The sequence below is a fragment of the Cheilinus undulatus genome, linkage group 4 (genome assembly GCF_018320785.1).
Source record: "Cheilinus undulatus linkage group 4, ASM1832078v1, whole genome shotgun sequence".
NCBI lineage: Eukaryota > Metazoa > Chordata > Actinopteri > Labriformes > Labridae > Cheilinus > Cheilinus undulatus.
Window position 1 is genome coordinate 35,637,812 of NC_054868.1, and position 6,024 is coordinate 35,643,835.

Genomic DNA, 6,024 nt, shown 5'->3' on the forward strand with positions numbered 1-6,024 from the left:
CACTCTCTTACCCTGCAAGGTTTATTTTGGTTAATAATACATCAATGTTTCAATTAAAATCATGTATATAACAAAATTAGAATTTTTATGTCAGGTTGCCTCTCAGCTCAGTAGAATAGTAGCATACAGAGGATGCCCCAGGTCATTCTTGGTGACGTCACTGGAACGTCACCACCCACGCCTACATCTAGTGGGAGATACAGTCACCAACAGATGCCCTGAAGAAGCTTCCTGGTTGGGAGTGAAACTGTTGGCCCTTCAAACTTAGTAAGTCCAGTTGTACTTGTTTAAGCCATCAAGAATTCTCAATGTATATAGAAATTTTCTGATGATAATTGCGCGTGCAGGTCCATTTAGAGCTGTGAAGTGCTAACTTTCCTCCATTCTTATTCATTCCTTACGGCTGACCTCCACAACCATTCTAGATCTCGAGATTGCAATCAACCTATAGACTCTGATAACTAAAACGACCCTCCATGCAGCGTATTTAAGCTAGCATTTTGGTTTCATTCATGAATTTCTAATAATCGGGATAAAAGTGCCCTTCCTTGTTCGCGCTGCAAGTTGGTCATAAAGGATTCTAGTATTACTTGTAGCACAAATGAGGAAGGGCACTTTTAACAGCTTTTCTCCTGCAAAATGAGAACTTAATGAATGAAACCAAAGCAATACTTTTACTGCTTAGTAAATACACCATATCAAGTGCTGTTTTTGATGAACTGCCCTCAGTTCAAAACTAGTAAGCTGTGGAGGGCGCACTGAGCTGTGGACCTGGTCTTGACCTGGAAATGCATAGTGGGGCTGCGACATACATTACGGGGATGAGCGTACTGATAATAGAGAGTACTTGTAGTCCATCACAAGCTGTAAGAAGTGAAAACATTTTAATATTCAAGATAAACTATATGTAGAACATGAGTGGTTGTTTTTAATTAGAAGGGACATTTCAGTGCCACATATCTTCATATTAAAACGTTCAGATTTTCTCATCCTCTGAGAACCATGAATGGTTACTTTAAATATTATAAATCATCCCCCAGTTGTTGTGTGTCAGAGACAATGCTTTTGTTCAGCAATGAAGCATCTTTTCTTATGTGAAACCAAATAGATCCCTGTAAAGGCTACAGAGCTATTTCACTCTCTGTTAATATGCTAATATTACTCCAGCTTACTGAATATGTGTGATAAATAATTTTTTCAGCACTGAAGTGAAAGCCTTGTGCCCCAGAGAAGGTTAAATAGCTCTCTTCACACAGTATATGTAACCCCCTGGCTGTGTTATTTTCAGGTTCTCTCTTGGACAGGCTGTGGGAGTTGTGCTTGCAGGTGGGAGCCTGATACAGTTGAAGAGGCAGTGAGGAGTGACTGCCCTCTGAGATGGCTGCCTGCAAGATGCAGGGTGGGCTGGGCGGTCATGTCTGTTATGTCTCTTTCATTTATTTATAATGCTTTTTTTTCTCTTGATTGTGCCTTTATGAAAACTCATATAAATATAGAAACATTACCCTACCAAATCACATTTTCTGAGCATGAAGCTACGCTCTAGCCTGAGGTAAATTTAGCTCAACTGTGCAGCAGTCAAACTATTGACAAAAACTAAAAGCAAATCAATGGATCATGTAACATCTTACCATACCCTTTTTGCTGTTTTTTTGGTTTTAGACTTCAGCAGTTCAAGTGTTTACATCTATATTTAACATCTAGTTAAATGCAGACTTGGCAAAAGCCCAGTAAGCGGTAATGTGGGTAATATCAATGTTATTGGTTTTGATTCTATATCATCATGCTTCTGTTGAGAGAAGCACACTTTGATTCTGGTTTAAGCCAAATCAGATAAGCGGAGCACTCTCGCCAATTACTGAAAATCATTTGCCCCTGAGCTCATCCATGGATTTACAACATGGAAGTCTTAATTTGGACCATTCACTTTTTCCCTCTCAGACCTTAAAGCTCCTGTGAAGACCTTTTGATTTTTGGTTTCGGTGCCCCCTGTGGACAAAGCAGTACCTTTTATCTTAATGTTTCTTCACAAAAAAGAAATCAGCCTGTTTTTAGTAAAATTTATCTTTGGTATGGATTTTTTAAAATGCTGCCACTGCAGTGTGATGGTAAATTAGTCTTCCACCTACCCTGCAGCAGCAGAGAGAGGCATATAGTAGGCTATAACTTTAATCAATCTTCTTGCTATTTGTCTTATTTGCCTTCATAGGTCATAAAGAGGCTTCAGCATTCATTTCAGTTTATTTCATTACCAGTAAAAAAATCCTCACTGGAGCTTTAACGATATTACACATGGCCTAACTCTTGCCTGAGGACCATAAATATTTGAAGTGTGAAATGATTCTTGTGTAACATCTACATGGCAGTGAACTATGATTTTTTTTTTTTTACTTCAAAATAAAATGTCTCACTTCATGTACAGTAGTTCTTCGAAGTCTCAATGCCTTGGCTTTCTGTCAACCAACTACGCAACCCACACTGTTTGAGAGTAAATAATAGAAGAAGCTGATCCATACCAGGAAATCCACTGAGATGCAGAGGCTGCCATTGCTGTTTGAAATACAAAAGCACTTAAAAGCAACCATGATGTGGAGAGGTTATACAGGAAATACTGTACTGGGTTTACAAGACAAAGCTAAAAACCTGACTTTTTAAAGGTAGATTATGGCTCATCTATACTGCAGTAATATGCATACATATCGTATATGAAGCACATTTTCATTCAGCCTTAAGTGCTGTGTTGTACTTTTGACGAATACCTTTTAAGTTAAGGGATGCAAAGCAGATTTTTTTGGAGCAATCCTACGAAAGCCAGGGTTGCACAAGAGCCAGAGAAATCCATCTGCCTCCCCCAAATCACATTCTGACATGTCTCACAGTGAAATCTCCCCCCCAGGCACTAGATGAGGGAACATCTTCAATCTAAACCTGGATACAATAGGGCCTGTAAGACACCGCAAAATGGATTGGGAGTGCTAAAACCACAGAAACCTCTGCCGGAAACACGACTTTCTATAAATACAGGATACTCGCTTCAGCTGCCAAGTTCGTTATTTTCTCTTTTTCTCTCTCTCTCCCTCTCTCTCTCTGTCATGTTGGGCTCTGCATAGTTATATATACTACATCATCATTCAAACACTGGGCAATTGAAAGGAAAATAGCACAACTAAGAAAAATGAAAGCAGCGGAAGCGTGGTTCTTCTTTTGAAGGAACAGCTCTCTCCTGCTCTTCCTCTGAGAGTGGGAGTGGGTTAGGGAAGCCCGGTACCAGGCCCCGATGCTGTTACTGCCGCTGCTTGCTGCTGTTGGTGTGGCAGGTTTCCCGTGCGATCCAAAAATACTTTAGCACTCGCCCACTTTGGTCCCCAGCCGCCTGTACTCTTTGGTTCTCCAACAGGGATGGGTGAGAATCATACTCGGCTCTCCAATCGTGATTGCGGAATGCCCCAGTGTTTCTTTAACCATGCCCCCAGACTCCTCCACACACACCGCACTCGCATGGCTCCCAACTTGCCCTCTTCTGTGCTGGATCCATGCTTGCAGCACTCTGACAGTCCAATTCTTGGGCCTGATCCAGCTACTGTACCTGCTGTTACCTAACAGCTGTAGAAATCCATGAAACAGAAGAGAGTGTGTTTTTTATTTTTCGTTTAATGATCCACAAATGTTTCATTCAACCTAAAAATGTCTGCATTCTCAGAAAACTGCCAGTATGTTAGGTAATGTGTGTCAAAATGCAAAAATGTGGGCTATTTATTTACCACATACAACAAAAATCTTCTCAGACTGAAGCTCGATAACATCCACAACACAAAATCATTATCATACAACATAGGACTAATTGCATGTACTGTTGACCAACACAAGTTAATACGTCTACATATTCTAGTCTGTGACTCATCTGCACCCACACTGATTTCTATTTGTTGCACTTTCTCCAATCCATTGACACTGCAGTGTGTATGAAGCGATATGAATGTTAATAATCAGAAATAACTGCTTCCATCACGGCTTTATCGATGCACATACACATGCAGTCATCACAGGGACGTGCAATGCAAACGCATTCAAACAAATGGCTAACAGCAGACATGTGAGGAAACAGATGAAGAATGTTAAGAGCTTGCAGCTAACAAAAGTAACTATGGAAACGGCCGGCTCTACATTGCACTAGCTTCCACAGCTCTCTCCAGAAATAAAAACTGTTGGGCTAAGAGCGAATCAGGTAAAGACAAAAGATCCCGGGTGAACCTATTTATAGTGGGCCTTACATAACATACATAGACCTATGTTGGCTGAGGCGAGTTTGGTGCTCAGCAGCAAGCTTCTGGGGGGCAAAGGCAGGGTACAGAGATCTGGCAGTACTGGATCCTGGAGGGTGTTTTACAGAAAGACATGAAGGATAAACAGCAATTAGGACAGAGTGTATGAGAACGCCAAGGGCGAGTGATTTAAATAGAGGGAGGATTGCTTGCTTTCTTGCTGTTCAGATTATGATGAGGTGGAACAAACGGCGTTACACTGTCCTGGGAGGGCAGTGATGTCAAGGCCGGAGTCCACCAGCAACATTACCATGCAGTGTGCTAATGAAAATTGACACATTAAACCGTTAAGAACAATAACGCCTGAGGAGTACTCATAAACATAGACGTCACATGAAGCCAAAGTTCTGAGTCAAACCCCAAAAAGCTGTGTACGGGAGGCTTAAAAGTTATGTCAGAGGAGCACACACTCACACACATATGGCCCCTGACAAAACATCTGACATCTCCAGTGAGATGATATGAACACACAAAGCCCACATAACGCACAAAACCTGTGTGAGAGCAGCTGTAATGCAGGAGCAGTGATCACAGAGAAATACAGCCTGCCACCATATCTTAAATCCAAATTGAGCCATTAGCATAATTATCCACTTATACTGCTTTAATTCTAAGTAGCACTCCATTGTAAGTAAAATGATAGCTAAGCTGTATTCAAAAAGCCTCTTTTCCACTCACAAATGCCTTATTAATTAGCTCCCTCTAGCATAAGTTCCCAGTAATTACATTCAGTACAGCAGTCATTGCTACAAGGGGGGTATTTCCAGCAACTATTAGACAACTTTATAATTACTCTGCAGATGTATAATGATTTCCATCACAAAAAAATATTCTTTCAAACACTAAGGGGCAGCCATTTGGACACGACATTCACTCCATGTTCAGCGCACTCCACAGCCAATTCATTGGCAGCAGGCAATCATAAAATATCCCCCATATAGAAGCTCTGATAAGGTTGGGATGATATGCAAATGAATAGTCCCTGACTCATCTGTTTATTATGCAGTCACATTAGTTAGCTCTGATGCTGTTTGGCTATTATCCCATCTCACTGTGAAAAAAGGGTCTTGGGTGAGGGGGATGGATTGCGCAGTGAGTGCTTTAGTCACACAGATTGTCTGCACTCTTCAAAGAAATAAATGCATTTTCAACTGGAGTTGCATTGAGGGGATGTGGAATCCATTTCCCTCTGAGAGACACAGCGAAAGGCAGAGGATATGGCTCATCTGTGTCCTGTTCCCCAGACGTTGGGATTTGCGTTAGCAGGTCAGAAGGTCATATGACAACCTTGTGTCTTCTACGGCACAGCCTGAAGGCAATTATTGCACATTGATGCATCACAGATACATAATTTTTGAGATTCAAACCTGCATTGATTCACTTAACTGATAGAAAAAAGTACAGCTGGAACTTTGCAAAAGATGCACACTGTCTCTATCCATGTTTATTCATGTTAATCTTTAGTACTCCATCTGCTTTATTCATGAGTATAAAATCAAAGGGATACACTGTTGCTTCAAATAAATGTGTTGAAACTACCAGCCTGTGGCTTCACAGCCTTTCCACTGTTCTGCTAACTGATAGAGGTACTATTTTTAGCCGTGCAACCTTAATGCACCATGCTAAGCCTTCGACTATACAACCACACATGTAGCACATTCAAAGGATTCATAAAAGTCTAAAGGTTGGATCGCACTGGTCC

General features: G+C 41.1%; 1 long non-coding RNA gene across 1 annotated transcript in view; it reads left to right on the forward strand.

Annotated features, from left to right (window-relative positions):
- The window catches only part of LOC121508054, a 46,889-nt gene extending 44,582 nt beyond the window's left edge, over positions 1 to 2,307 (forward strand). The window contains exon 5 of the long non-coding RNA XR_005991781.1: positions 1,289 to 2,307. This is a non-coding gene — a long non-coding RNA (uncharacterized LOC121508054). The remainder of the gene's footprint in view (positions 1 to 1,288) is intronic.
- The last annotated feature ends 3,717 nt before the right edge of the window (positions 2,308 to 6,024 follow it).